At 31.3% G+C, this 16862-nt stretch overlaps 1 long non-coding RNA gene across 2 annotated transcripts in view; it reads right to left on the bottom strand.

Moving 5' to 3' along the window:
* LOC133319283 (uncharacterized) overlaps window positions 1–8214 on the bottom strand; it is a 464341-nt gene extending 456127 nt beyond the window's left edge. The window contains exons 1-3 of one of the 2 annotated variants that reach the window (XR_009752964.1): window positions 7121–8214; window positions 6809–7024; window positions 6091–6630 (exon numbers count right to left, since the gene is read on the bottom strand). This is a non-coding gene — a long non-coding RNA (uncharacterized LOC133319283). Of the gene's footprint in view, window positions 1–6090; window positions 6631–6808 lie in introns of both variants that reach the window. The other variant, XR_009752963.1, reaches the window with a different exon arrangement.
* Window positions 8215–16862: the final 8648 nt, after the last annotated feature.

Below are 16862 nucleotides of genomic sequence, written 5' to 3'. Positions count from 1 at the left end.
TCCTGGTTTTTCATTCAGTGAAATACACGTGACAACACACTAGCTCCCTACAACAACGGTACAATAAACACACAATGAACTTCAGTGAAGTTTCCATACTCGCTGGTTATTAATGAGTTGACTAGTGGAGCTGATAAATTCATTAAAAAATAATTCAGAGGAAAAAAATTAAAACCTATTTGACTCCAAACGATTTTGCTTCATGTTTCTTATAGAAAGAAAGAGGACTATAACTTGCATAATTCTTTTTGGTAAAAAGAAAATATAAAAACTCTTGTTTTGCTTTCGTGATTAACTTAGACGTATATGTTGTAACTATGCTCGTATATTATGTAAACCTTAAAAACCTCCCTTATTTATACTAAAGACTAGCAGTAGTTGTATAATAGCAACAGTATCAGTTTTGTATACAAACCATCATCTCTCAATTTGTTCTCCTGATACATTATTTTAAAAAGTGACTTCGGTATTCGGATACATGCATGACTAGAGTTGGATCAATATTACTTTTTTTTACTTTTCATAGAAATCTCGTAGCAGATTGTATAACTACTTCAGCGTTATGAGTTCCTGGTTCCCATATCATGAAATAAACGTGACCAAACGGCTCTTTTTCGTTGCATAAATTTAATTTTTCTATTAAATTGTTTACTAATTAATTTACTACCCGAGTTTTTTCTGTTAAAAAAGATATTTTATATTTAGATTTTTTGTCAGTAGTAATTTTTACTGCCTGCATTGACAAATTTATTTTATGTTATTACATATTATTATTATGTTATTATTTTATTTTATTACATTGTACGATGGTTTTGTTTTTTTTTTCCACTTTCTTATTTGAAACAAACCTGCAAATTATTAAAGTATAATAATTAATTAATTACCATTAGCGCCAGAACAGGTAGGATTAAAATAAAATTTCGAATTTTATACATTGTGAATGGATCAGAAAATTCAATAATAATATTTTCCAGTTGCAAATTAATTGATGAAATAAATAGGCTGCACGTAATAAGTGCATTTTAACCTTGGCAGTTAAAAAAAAATCCTTTACATGTCTGTTCTAAATTTATATCTTATTTTTCAATATACATATATTATATGTATGTCCTGGCCTCATTAATATATATTAGAGCTTATTAACTGAACTATCTTTTCTTTATTTTTTTCTTGTGTTATATTATTTTTTGTGTTATGATATTGAATATTGTTTCCTAAAGTTAGTCAAATTATACTTTCACTAAGTGTGTAGTAAATTTTTTCAAAATTCTCCAGTCTTGATTTTACTTACACGCGACACACTCATAATACACACAAACACAACTTGGATACAATAAATATTGTGACTTTCACTTTCATCTCACAACGAAACTTCACCCGCTCGGCTTTATGTTCTCCTGGTAAGATGTTATGAGTTGTGGTGGCGCTTCGATATTAGTAAAAACAACAAATTCTTTCTTTTTAACATTCTCGATCGAAGCTGAACTAACTAACTAACTTCGTTATCACAACAAATATATATTTAATTAAATAAATAAAAAACAAATATTTAAATTTTCAAAAATCTAATTACTAATCTAATCATAGAAAAATAATTACAATTTTTTTCAAATTTCGACTGAATAGTGCTTGATAGGAAATAAAGGTGAGTAGGTGGTGAGTGATTCTTGATTTTTCCAATCTTCTGCATAGGAAAGAAGAAGCGCACAGATTCTTTCGGATGTGTCTCGTTGTCCAATGACAAAAATATAATGCTGGAATTAAAGTAAATATTACCCACGCATAGTCTTAACTGTATCATATATAAATACCAAGAGGCTTGCTGCCTTCGAGTTTGCTGTAGGTGGAATAGATTTTTTTTATTTATTAAATAATATTCAATTATAAAGGAAAAACAAAAAAGAAATAAGTGCAAAAAATGTAACAGAAACTCATCTAACTTATATTTTCCAGGGATTGCTTTTGAAGCATCAAATGAAATAGGCTATTAGGATGGAAAATTTTATATCCAATCAGTGGTTAGTACAATCAAATTTCAATACAAACTCTTACTTTCATTTTAATTGGCTTAGCTATTAAAACAAAAATAGAGCAATTATTTTCTTAATTTTATCCCATGTAACATTACTAAACGAGAAATTGCTATAGAGACTTATATGAAACTATTTGTAACTAACGTTGACCTTGGTCTGTTAAATCATTCTAAGAAAACAGCGTGGTGACTCAATAACAATTAAAAAAACTTTATACTAGGAGATTCTTTTATATTTTTATATGTAGTCATTTTTACAGAGTAGTATGTGAGATTCAAATCCTCAATCCTCAAAAAATTCATACTTACGATGGAGGTCAAGAACTACGGTTGGTACTATACAGCTTTTCTTTTAAAAATCTTATCTTTGGGAGCGGGACAAGTTTAGAAAACTCAACTCTTAAAACAATTTCCATTCAGTTTATGTTCTCCTGGTAAGCAATGAACATAAACAACGTGACTCGTTGCTAGGTAGGTAAGACCAATAAAATAATTAAAATCGTTGTAACAGTATAATCAAAAAATACCTTGAAGTCAAATCCATCTTCTATTTGGGTGGGGAATAAACAACATTACATCCATTTTATTAATAATTTTGATTTTTGTTAATTACTAACCAAATAAGTTTGAATAAATATCATATTTAGTTTGACATATAAAAGTGTTCGAGGTCCAGTCCAGGACTTGATTTTTAATGTTCAGCGTTACTTCCAGAAATGGCTTACAAAATGGCTGAAGCGTTAGTTTTCAAATATATTTAGTTTTCAAATACAAGCAGACACCCAAATGTTGCCATTACAAAATGGAAAAAGGTTCAGTATTAATCAGTTATAAGAATAATTCTAAGGATATATTTGTAAAATAAAAGTACAGTAAGGAAGGCGTCACAAGAGATTCGTCATAAAAAATATGGAATTATGTTCGTTTATTCTTTTCTATATACTATTGTTAGAAATAAATTTAGGTAGTACTTCCACTAAGATTATTTTATTAAATATTTTATTATTATTAAATAGTTTATTATTACTCCACAATTCATAATATAACTCACTACCCGGTCTAGCACAAAAGGAAAACGGAAAATACGACCTTATTGCAACCGGCGATTGGGTAAACCTTTATCACAAGTACTAGGATATCATGAATCAAAGGAAACCATATAAAACAGTGATAAGTTGTTTTTTAATAATGTACTAAGTATGTGTGCTGTATAGTTTCAGATGAATAAAATTTGCTATTACTTTCCTCTTTTTGAGTTTCTAAATTCAAGTCTCAAAACATTCGTATTTAATTTTATTGAATGGTTTATTATATTATATTTCTTATAAATTAATCGCCAAAATATTTAGGGATGAGTCCCGGTCCAAGGAAGTAGAACGTGATGAAGTTATAAAATATATGAATAATAAAGCATCTTAGTACATTGTACATTTATACAGATAGAACAATGTAAGACTTAAAAGTTAACCATATCTCTTCCAAGCCTTATGGGATCTGGAGTTTATATGACTGTGAGAGGTCCGAAAAAGTTATATGAAGATCTATATGATTTATTTGTACATATGTTTCATATGTTTCAGTTGGAGCTTTCAAGGAAAGACCGTTGACTATGTACAATGTACGTATTTATTATATTCTTATTACAAACAAACTTACAGGTATCCTCAGTTCCACGTTGATACTGAGGAATAAAAAGGATGGAAAGCGCTTGCTCTATTTTTATACATTTCTAACAACTATACTACTCATAAATTAAACCTTCAGAGTTAATATTTTGGTCTATTTTGAAAAGAAAAGACTCAATGCTAGGTGAGAAACTAAATCAACAACGATGATGTTGTATGGATCTCTCAGGAAGACTCGGGAGTCTTATACGTTCATACGGGTCAGGATCCGTATGGATCTCTGTCTTCCTGGAAAGATGTTATGGATTGACGAAGGAAGGAAAAGCATTGAACCTATTAAATTTCTCAAAGTTTACATTAAAGGATATCAAATAGCTGAAGGGGATCGGAGTGTTCCAAAGATAAATTCTGAAAACTTGGAGTCAAGATAAATGAACTCCTCGTGGCGATGAAATGACCGGCATGCATTTTGGGGCATTAAATTTCACAGGAATGAAAACACTCTATTCAAAGAGTGTCTTAGGTATGAAATTAACATGATCTACCATGTTGTCCCTTTCCGACTCTAATTCATCCCGACTGGTCTAACAGTGACACTTGCAGAATACTACTGTGAAGATGCGACCCCTTAATTCAAATTCAACACCAAAATGAAATTTCATTTGGTGAGAAATATTTAAGAAACTTAAACAAATTCTATATAAAATCATATTGTATATTAAATGCAATGCCTGTGTGTCTTTTATAATTAAAGTAATATCTTTTCCTAGCTATCGTAGCATCTTCGTAGCACGTCGTAAGTAACACTACTTTAAGAACATGTGGTGCCTTATATTATGAAATAAACCTGAATAAAGCAACGTTTTATTTTTATTTATTTTTTGTTTAATGTTTCAATTTCTTCTTTCTTGTTTTTAAAATAATGTGCAAAATATTCTAAGTAAAAATAAGCAATATCACAGGTAGAGAAGACAGAGCAGAAGAATAAGAAATTTATTTAATATATTCTACTTTATGTATAAATAAGAAAATTAATAAAGAATCATTAATTTCCTACCAACGACGAAACAGCATGATATTTTTTAACTTTCGGACAAGTAAGTTTTTAAAACGCTAAAACTAAATAGTGAAATAATTTAATCCAATCAACTTTTTTAATATATTTTAATAAAAAATTTAAAACAATTTTTAAAGTCCCGCATTTACTAAGGTTTAGACAAGTACACAATTAAATCTTATATATATATATATACATATATCCGATATATATATATATATATATATATATATATATATATATATATATATATCGGATTTTATTACAAATTCATTGTTTTAAAGACAGGACGCCAGCCTCGCTGACGTCTCTAATGTCACTTGTTTCAGTAAGTTCCAGATATTTTAAAATGAAACTTCAATTCTTCTAAATGTTCTTGTATTTCTCGAAGGTTCTTTATGCTCCGCACTCGCTGAACTCTGCAGTCCCCCGTCGTGCGTCCAGACGTCATATTTAAACCAGAATTCAAACATAGTTCTATTCTCTTTGATTTCGTTTTACTTTTAACAATAGTAACGACGACCAATAAGGTGTTATAATAATTGGTGCCAGTTATTTTCATGTTGCATCCGTCGTTGAAGCTGCTTGCGCCGATACGGCCATTCTGGCAGGCGGTGCGTGCTCTGCACCTGCCTGGTGATGTGTTCTCTCTTGCTTAGCTTTCGTTATGTTCTCGTACCCGTTGCAGGTCTCGTAGAGTAGATGGGCCAGGTTCAAGAATTGATGCTTCATCGTCCGAAGTCATGCCGATACGGTTATACTGATGCGTGCTCTGCATTGTTTTCTGTGATAACAGAGAGATACTTATGTAGTCTAGGTACTTCCACAGTAAACCTAGATAACTTTATATTGTTATAGTTATGGTTAACAAATTTGTTGTTGTCGTATGGGTTACGTTGTTTATTACGACTCATCGTGAGACGAAATCATAATATCGGGTCCAATTATTTAATCTACTTATGGCTTTGGGGCGTCACACGAACATTCATAACATATGTCATAGGACGTCTCCATCCGCCTACAACATTTTTTTTTTATTTTTTTTTTTTTTTTTGTTTGGCGTAAGACGTCTCCACCCGTGTACAATATTTTTTTTAATTTTTTTTTTATTGTTTGGCGTAAGACGTCTCCACCCGTGTACAATATATTTTATTTTTTTTTTTTTTTTTTTCGTAAGACGTCTCCACCCGTCTACAATATTTTTGTTTTTTTTTTTTTTTTATTATTTTTTTTTTTGTTACGGTTCGGATCCGCACGCCAAATGCATCTTTTATAGTAATATATCTCAAACTAAGTGTTAGACAATCACATTGCTAGCAATGATTAATGGTAATGCGTTTGAATGAAGCAATTTAAACAAAATGAAATACGCTCACCGGATAACTATTAGGTAGGCGAACCGTCCACCTAACTGCTTGCTTAGTAATTCTGTGTCGTCCCTCAGATGCTGTGAAGTCTCATCGTAACTGGTCATGTGCCACATTCGTAGCTGGTCATGTGCCACATTTCGAAGTCATCCATTGTCTAAAATCACTTTACAAGATATTAATCATTCTCAATTATTTTCTGGATTTTGTATAGTTCACAAAATTTTAAATATAGGGATATCCGATTTCTGGGGTTATATTTTTATTATTACAATATCTCCCTTCTGGAATCTTTTAATCGTAGCTCGACCTCTCAAAAACCTAGCTTTGTATCTTCTCTCCGCCTCGACCATCCTGTTTTGAATGTGTTGGTGCATTACTTCGATTTAAACGGACTGATTGTTGAATTGTAATCTAAACTGTCAAAGCATAATTGACTTGTTCGTATGTGCAAAACATCGGCAAGGATACTAAATTTTCCACATGTATTCTTATCACGTAATAAATCTGCTCCGGTTAATATATCAGTAGTCATTTCAAAACCTGGAACTATAGAAAATTATTTCTACATTAATAACTATTTAACTATTCATTGAAATAGTAAGGTCCGATCTCAATCCACGCAAATAGTTTACGATTTGTTTTCTACACCCAGAGATTTCATTTGCAATTGATTCTTGTATAACGCACCACTGCGATCTTGCATTTTATTTAAGAGTACATTTACCAGTTGGTATTAAATTAAAATTCGGCGTGATCTCCTTATTCCCGTCGGAAACACGATTCAAACGCATGACCACGGTTAGCAGAAAAGGAACAGAAATTAGTTATATTCGCAATAGATGTATTTGATCAGGATTTTGGAGTCGAGTATGCTTTCGTTTGAATTACAGCATCGTTTTTGTAGAGGCACTGCCGTTAACCAGACATGTTGCAAATATTACTGTGAAGAGTATGTCTATTGTCAATTTTAAATAAAGCAATAATCTCAGTAGTTTGATATTAAAATCATGCAAGTTCTTATAGATCGAGTGAGTACCTTTCTACTCAAGTCTTCCCAAGGCCTCCCTACGTCATCTCATGGTATTCTTAAGGATACAGCAAGGACCTGTGGTTGGCTCAAGAGTAACACGCGATTAGTTCAGAGGTACGCTCTCCACATCTGTGGTGTAGACTTGTCTTCTCACGGCTCCACAAGGCATCCCTACGGAATCTCATGGTTCTCTTATGGATACATCAAGGACCCGTGGTTAGCTCAAGGGTAACACGCGATTAGCTCAGAGGTCACGCTCTCCAGATCTGTGGTGTATAATTGTCTTGTCACGGTACCACAAGCCTTCCCTACAGAATCTCATGGTTCTCTTCAGAATACATCATGGACACGAGGTTAGCTCAAAGGATAATAACAAATGTTAGCTATGGTCTCACGTAATGCCTCTTGTGTAGATGTTGCAACTAACCAATCGTCTGCACACTTTCTAGCTCGCTCCTTTAAAAGGCTTTAATTCGAATGTCGTAGTTACTGATTTGGTACGTATTTACAGCCGTAAAGATGCGTTTGAATCAATCCCGAACACACACACTATCACCGGGATCAAAAAATCTTGTTAGTAATTTTAATCGTATCCCTTGTTTTTTTTTTAGTAGCAAACGTTCGGTCACGCTCTGCATTGTTGACATCATTTGCATGAAAGACTGAGGAGCGTTCTTCATTACGCAAGTTCTCCGGATGATTATTTTCTTGAGCTGGATCAGGATTTACAAATACACTAAGACCGGCAGTAACTGATCACAGGAGCGATCCCACTTCTGATATCGGATTTTATTACAAATTCATTGTTTTAAAGACAGGACGCCAGCCTCGCTGACGTCTCTAATGTCACTTGTTTCAGTAAGTTCCAGATATTTTAAAATGAAACTTCAATTCTTCTAAATGTTCTTGTATTTCTCGAAGGTTCTTTATGCTCCGCACTCGCTGAACTCTGCAGTCCCCCGTCGTGCGTCCAGACGTCATATTTAAACCAGAATTCAAACATAGTTCTATTCTCTTTGATTTCGTTTTACTTTTAACAATAGTAACGACGACCAATAAGGTGTTATAATAATTGGTGCCAGTTATTTTCATGTTGCATCCGTCGTTGAAGCTGCTTGCGCCGATATATATAATGTCGTATGTCGAGAGACTATAAAGAAACACCTATTTCATAGTTTTATGTTCTCCTGGTAAGATGTTTTGAGTTAGGTCAGTGTTACGTAACGTCACGTTTTTCATAACATTGCCTACCAGGAGAACATAAATTGAGAGTTGGTTGGTTGGTTGGTTCTCCACAGGGGATTTCATAGGGATTTTTTTAATAATAAAGACAATATTGAAAAGTTCACATACTGTTAAGATGTTTTAATAAAAAAAAATCCATGAAAAATAATATCGGCAACTTAATAAACAAAGGTAATTTATATATGACAACACATCAAACGAATATTATATCAATATATAAAGATTGTCGAAAGTATCAAGTAAAGACCTAATTTTAAACAAAAACTATTTATTTAAATCAAATTTTAATCACCCAAAAAACTAGTACATTTTAATATCAATACTTCTATTTTATTATTTAAATATCAATATGTCTGAATAAATTGTATTATCTTTTACCATTATGAATGCACTGCACAATGCTGTAATTAATCAATTTGTAAATTCCACAACTGGTTTTTTCACATAGTTTTCGTGTTGTCAAATATAAATGACACTTACAAACCTGTTTATTATTTAGGTTCTCGAACGTAGGAAGCTTCATATATTTTGTATGGATGAATTAATTTGAATATTTTTTTGCTTTGTTATACGTTAAGGTAAGTAATTAAGCATAAGTAAGTAAAAATATTCAATATATTAAGCTAAGTATACATTTAGTTGCCTGTTACGTTTCAGCATTTATGAGGTTTACAACAAAATACAAACCTGCTCCAATTATCTGATAGATGATGTTTTAATACTTGTGATAAATTTTCAAAAGATAACATATAAAATTTTTTTTTAATGTAAAGTATATATATATTTTTTGTCAGCCTTTGTTGATTATACATATCTCGTCTAAGGTGGATGTTACTTTTTTTGTATCAACTTTTCCTTCAAGACAATGATTAAGACGTTCAAATTCTATGTTAAAAATAAAATAAGGTAAGTCTTTATATTATTTAATTTTTCATTTTTTAATGTTACAAAAAATTTTTACTACTCTGGTTAAGCGAAAGAAGGTTTTAAGTTTTTTTTTAAATTTGAGATGATAGAAAACAAAAAAACTAAGTTATTATATATTTACAGAGACGTTTACGATTTAGACCATTTTACACGGAATTAATGATTGAAAGGAAACTGTGGAATATTTATAGAACTACATGACAATACCGCAAAACTCTAAAATAAAGAAACAATTAATAAAAGCTAAATATAAATAAATATTTAATATGAATACCCAGGGGTTGTATGAAAATTTATTTGAAAATATGATTAATTATTATTAAGGTTTAGAGTCGGTTGCGAATAGCACTGCCCTCTCTTCACGTGGGTGTGTATTATTTAATGTTTTATTAATTTCATTTTGCTTTTGTATACTACTGATACTAAAATATTTAAAATAGTCAGGGATTAACAAGATCTTCTTGGATTATATCTTGGTTGGTTTTACAATTACAGGATCAAAAAAAAATCATTGAAATCTTAACGCACCCTGGGTTTCATATCTAGACAAAGAAACGACTTCAGAAATGTCCATTCATCTATTATTTTATACAACGCCTATGTTCTCTCATATCTAGAAAATGTGAATATATTAATGAATTAGAGAAATACAGCATAACTTTTTTGACCTTGAATATTCTTTCACTTGAGAGATGCAGAGAAGCAGAGATCAAGCTTTCCTGCTTACAATTATTAATTACTTGGTGGATTCCCCGAATCTGTTGAGTAAATTTTAATTTAATTGTCTTCTACATCTACCCTCTCGTCATCATAATACGTATTCAATTCTTGGATAACTAATTACATCATATAAATGAAACTCGCGAAAATCTTAGATCTCATTAATTACATCATATTTTATTTAGACACATAACATTCAGGAAATCTATTGATAATATAATAACTGGAATAATATTGATTATATTTATTTGGAAATTTATTTGAATAGTGCATTTAATATTCTTAATCTACTGCATGGAGAAATTATTCATAATATAATTAAAGAGTTCCATGTGCGATTTTTTTTATGTGAACAAGTTTTTTAGGCAAAAAATGCAAGAGCGTAAAATGTAAACTGCTATCTCAAAAGCTGTGCTAGCATCAATTAGCCTTTGCCCAAAATAACAATTTATGAAGACCGCGCTAAAAGAAAAGGGCAATTGCAACATAGTGTTCTTAAAACCACCGACCAATTCCGTTACAAAAGCCAGCATCATAAATATGAAATCATTCACAAACATAAATCGAAGTTCTCTCTCGACTTTATTTCGGAGGTTTATATTCATAATGTGAAACATAAAAATTTCTCGAAGTCGATTCTTTATATATAAATTTCTCACTTCATATTCACCACCAGATTCGTTGGGATGATATATTAGTTAAAGAATTTCTTACTATCTTTCCACATCTTAGGCAATTTCACATTCAGAGCTAGCATTTTCGATTCAAGGTAAAGCAAATATGATCGATAACACCATCATAACGGTTGCTATTTCGTAGTTAGGAGATTCCAGCATCGGTTCCAAACCTGAAAATGATTAAATATAAATAGAAATTATGATTTCCCATTAAAAAATATTACTTCATCGTAGAGATACACCATATCATTATTATTTTCTCAACTTTTGTTAATTATTATAATTCATAACTTAATTAATACTTACCGTATATTATATACATGTCTTGAGTTAAATGGCGTCCAGGTCTCAAAAGAGGAAGAGTGAGGTAAGTCGCGCTATTTAGCATAGCCACAGCCCAAGTAACAGTTGCTTGCTTTTTTACAGTTTTCATGTTTTTCAAGAAATTCTTTCCAAAGCGGGTTCCTTTAACTATCAACTCATTACACCTTCGGAATTCATCAATTAGATCCATCACTGCTGAACTGAAATTTTAAATTAGTAAAGAGGAATTTTTCTCATAAAAAACTCAAAATATATAGTTAGCCATATTGTGATATTTTGGTTTGTATATGTGTGACTAAGTCCAAGTATAAATCTTACAAACGATGAAATAAAATAAATGTAACAATATATTTGATAATACCTAATTGGTTTTAGATTTTTTTTTAACTTACCTGTAATATTTCATGTAAAAGATTTTAGGTATACAAGTTAAACTGAACATTGAAAGTGAAAGTTCAACTATGGCTGCTATAAAGTCCCCAGTTTCTTTACTTTTCACCATAAGGAACCAGACGGGCGAGATTACGTACGAGTATATATAACTAAGACCAGAGGAAATATTAATATATAAAATATCCAGAAAATTGCTAAAATGAATGTAAGAATTATTAAAATATTCCGAGATGTCATTTTTTGACTTCACTGGTTATGGCGTCTTATTACACAGAATATTATAATAATTCTAATCACTGTATTTGATTAATCAGTATGCATCACTGCTCAAACATTCATTACTACGACTGGGTGGGATTGTGTCGAACGTTGGTCTTTTAAAGCATTGCTTCTCAATTTATGCTCTCCTGGTAGGCAATGTTATGAAAAACGTGACGTTACGTAACACTCTGACCTAACTCAAAACATATTACCAGGAGAACATAAAAATATGTTGAGTTGAGTTGACGAGTTGAGCTAATCATTAAAAAAAAATGCAGAGGAAAAAACATAAAAACCTATTTAACTTCAAACGATTTTGCTTTATGTTTCGTGTAGAAAAAAAAGACTATGACTCGCATAATTAATTCTTTTTGGTAAAACAAATGTAAAAAACCTTTTTTTCCTGCTTTCGCGATTAACTTAGACATATTATGTTTTAACTTTATATTTATTATGTTAACTTTGAAATACAATAATAATAATACTTATTTATATTAAAGACTAGCAATAGTGGACGATCGTATCAGTTTTGTATACAAACCATCATCTCTCAATTTTGTTCTCCTGTTACATTATAACGAAAGTGACTTCGGTATTCGGATCAATAATACTTTTTTACTTTTCATAGAAATCTCGTAGCAGATAATATTACTACATCAGCGTTATGAGTTCCTGGTTTCCATATCATGAAATAAACGTGACCAAACGGCGTATATTGTGGTTTTTATTATTATTATTTATTGTCGTTGTTCATTGGTTGTTGTTGGTTTTCTTCGTTTTAAATATTTTTTTTCTATTAAGTTGCTTAGCGTGGCTTGTTCTGATAAAGACGAAATTTTTATATGAATTTTTTTGTCAGTAGCAATTTTTATTTCCTACATTGACAAATTTATTTTATTTTATTACGTCTTACAATGGTTTTGTTGTTATTTTTGCACTGACATATTTGAAACAAAAGTGCAAATTATTAAAGTATAATTAATTAATGCATTAGCGTCAGAACATGTAGGATTAAATTCAATAATAATATTTTCCAGTTGCAAAATAATTGGAAATGGAGAGATGTAATAAACAGGCTGTACGTAATAAGTGCATTTAACCTTTGCATTACATTTATGTAAAAAATATTTATCAGCAATTCCTGAACAGCTTCGAAAGTTAAAAAATATTTATCTTCTTTGATCTCGCTAGTCAAAACATTTCATCAGGAGAATATAAATCTGTGAGGAGGACGTTTCATTATGGAATGAATGTGAAAATATCCTATACATACATATTGGACAGATGTGTGTTTTAAATTTATATCTTATTTTACAATATATATATGTCGGATCGCCGAGCCTATTAGGGTCTTGTGAACCACTCATATTGCATTCCAATGACTAAAACTTCAATACACTTTGCAATAACTTTATTTCACTTGTCACTATTTGATTAACACCACGAAAGTAATTTACTATTATAGAATAGCAATTATGAATTTGAGCCAAGTGGACTGGCGAGTGTGCGTCCAACACAGTGTCCAAGTGAACACTGCCCTTACAATGTGACTGCTCCCATTTATATACCTTGGTGACTGCTACGACGTTGGCGCCACTCGCAACCCCACTCGACAATCTAACTGACGTTAGCGTCGGCTCTTTGCAAAATTGAAATAAATTGAGTTTCTTTTTAAAATTACATTTGTAATATTTATCAACTAAATATAATCACATAAATAAACGAACCCATTTAAATATAAACATAAAAGAAATATAATCAAAACATCAAATAATTTTCTTAAAATAAGGTAGTTTATACGATATTTTTTGAATACGCCGTCATATATGTATGTATATCATGGCCTCATTAATATTATATATGTATTAGGACTTATTGACTGAACTATTTTTTTTTATTTATTCATTTACTAGCTGTGCCTGCATAATCGTCCGCATGTAATCATTATTTTGTGCATTATATTTATTTTTGCAAAAAAACTTCCTCAGCTTTATAAATTATAGCTACGACTTAGTCCGCGTCAATTTCTGTTATTATTTTAGACAATTCAGTCCGTAAGTTTTTAAGAGAATATAATAATTTTAAAGTACTTCTGCGTAAATTATATTTTTAGCTTCATTTTTTTGTGACAGAAGAACATATTGGTTTTCTCCGCAACCCGATCTTGCCAACGCGACATATAGTTGGCCGTGTGAAAAGCATTCTTGACTTAAATCGATTCCTAAGTGTTTAAATGTTTGCTTATGTGATTTATTAATCGTAACGGTGAAATATAGCTTAACGGGAAATTGAATTCTTTAAAAATTAAAAGGGAAACCATTTGGAATCACTGGGATGCGAAGTATAAGCACTGTTTGACCAACCGCTGGACCAGTCAAAACTATTGCAACGATCACGTTATTGCTTAAAAATTTGATTTGAATTCGGGTCCCGTTACATAAATTTGGTGGTTTAAGATTTCTAAGCTATTGGGACAACTATTCTTAACTTGAGAAAATATGGAATCAAAGAATTAAGAATCTCCTGTGGGTAATAAACCGTGTCTTCTTGACCCACTAAATTAATTATCAATAAATGTGTAGGTAGCTATGTCTCCTGGCAGTTACCTAAAATTAGGTCGTTAATTTCGTCCACGCTACTGTTTCTTGCCACCAACATTGTCCTTTGACTCATCCATTGATGATCTTTATATTCTATTTCGCTGATTTCAGGGTAAACTTTCGAAATGAAATCCTCAATGTTAATCACTCTTTCTCCTAAATCGCGATCAATTTCAATTTTATTTTCAAAATGAGCTACTTTCCTTTTTTAAAGTTACTTTGAAAGAAAACTTATACTAACTACCCCTAAATATGCTCTCATATTTCTAATAAATTTTAAGATTTTTACAAATTTCCATAATGGGGAATAACAGTAACCCCACCCTAGCCATGATTTAATCCCAGCTTTTAATATCTCTAAGAGTCCTATCTAGATCCTCTACATGAGCTCTATAGATCATGGTACATTCGCCCCAGATTAATAAACCGACATCTTGTAAAACTTTTGCCGGGTCCACCGAGAGCATCGGAAAAAAATACTTTTCCTTCACTTCGCATAACACTATTATACGCAGTCACCTGGTCATTAACTAATTTTGGTTAATTTGGAATAACATAGTAATTTAATTCGTTTAGATGATACGGTTTTCTCAACGCTTCTTCTAACGGATCCAGGTGATTAAGATTTCTCTTACGTAATACTGGAGTACTTTGTGATATAAAAAGGTTAGTAAAAAATTGTCACTTTTGCAAAGATCAAAGAACGCTGTAAGTGTCGTTGATGAAGGATTATTATTAACGCGATCTTGAAGGTTCGCATTATTATAACAATAAACTCTTTGTCTAGTTTCGAAATGAACTGCTAAATGAACTACTGCCGGAAAATTCTCCAAAACGCTTCCCAGGAACTTATATAGCGACTATTTAGATATTTTTCTACTTCATCATTATTACCTTTATCAATAAACTTACAGATGTACTTAATAGCTTTGACCGATTGACTAAACTCTACGTTAATGGGTGCATTGAAAATTCGTGATAGATGAAACTAGTATTATTCGGATTTACTACGCGGATTTTATTATTTAAAAACTACATTATCCCGACGTTTCGGTTACTTTGCAGCAACCGTGATCACGGGCAGACGAGGTGTGTCAGGTGTGGCCCGTGATCACGGTTGCTGCAAAGTAACCGAAACGTCGGGATTATGTAGTTTTTAAATAATAAAATCCGCGTAGTAAATCCGAATAATACTAGTTTCATTTAAATGAATACTCGCGAAAATCTTAGATCTCATTAAATTCGTGATAGCACTGGATTATAGGGAACAACCCACCACGATAATTTCTGCACCTTTGACACGAATTATTGATGTATTTCCACCATTATCTGGTGACCTGCGCCTGTAGGTTGGGTAACCGTCATCCCCGGTTTGTGTTTCAGAAATAAAATCCCTAGGGTACTTTTTAGAACAAATGTTTTTTTTCATACATGGTGACGCAGGATTATGAAATCCGCAAGGACCATGAATCATATTTTTATGACAATATTGTGAAGAATTGGATCTTATTGTTTCAAGTACTTCAGCCGATATTACTTAATACTGTAATTACCTAATACTGTATAGTAATTTATGAATCGCAGTATTATATTGTTTAATGTCACTAAAAACCTGTCATCAGTCATGAGGACAGGTGTGTGGATTATGGTTCTACTTAAAATTTGCTTGTATAAAGAAATGAAAACTTATATATTTTCCAATATAAACATTTTCCATATTTTAGATGATTGAGACTGTACGAAAACCTATGTGTATAATTAAGATCAATGTGCTCTTAGCTTTCGTAGCATCTTCGTAGCAAATCGTAACATACTACTTAAGGGTTATGAAAACCTGGTACTTCTTATTATGAAATACATGTGACCTCTACAGAGCAGCTAACAAAAAAATAAGGAATGAAAAATTATTTTTCTTAAAAAACATAAAAAACAAAATAAACTTGTAACATAAGAAGCTAATATATATAATATGTATTTCATAACTTTATTATATGATTGTAGATTAGTAGGGTAGGTTATTTAGACGACCAACCACAGATGCACTCCTATATTTTATATACTTTAAAAGGTTTTTCAAAGTTGTGTAGAAAAAAAAGATAAGAGAAACATATGTGTTCATCAATTCTTATAATTAATAAAGAGTCATCTCAAAGCCTCAGGATTCCAAAGCAGTGAGAGTATTCTTTCAGCTTTGTCTAAAAAAAGCGGATTATGAATATGAATTATAAATAAGTACACATTTACTTACATACATAAACATACACACATACATACATTTACACACACTTGTATATAATAAATATTATTCATAGTATCTCTACAAAATATTTGAAGCGTAGTGCTTTTTTCCTTTAGTGACTCTACAAGTGTCGTTATTACTAAAATAAACGGGAGTACCTACGATTCACGACGAGTAATTTTTTATATTCTCAAGGTTTTTTTTTTCATTTTATAAACCTTAATCAAAAAGGAATTTTGTGCAAAAATAACCAGTTTGGACCATAGTTTCTACAAAAAGAATTATTCCAGAAAAATTTCAATGAAATTTTCAAACTGTCTGTTTAACGCGAGATGATTCTCAATAAAAAAAAATAATCAATC

This window comes from Danaus plexippus, chromosome 17 (genome assembly GCF_018135715.1).
Source record: "Danaus plexippus chromosome 17, MEX_DaPlex, whole genome shotgun sequence".
NCBI classification, from domain to species: Eukaryota; Metazoa; Arthropoda; class Insecta; order Lepidoptera; family Nymphalidae; genus Danaus; species Danaus plexippus.
The sequence above is the reverse complement of the archived record's forward strand: the minus strand, read 5'-3'. Positions and strand labels throughout refer to the sequence as shown.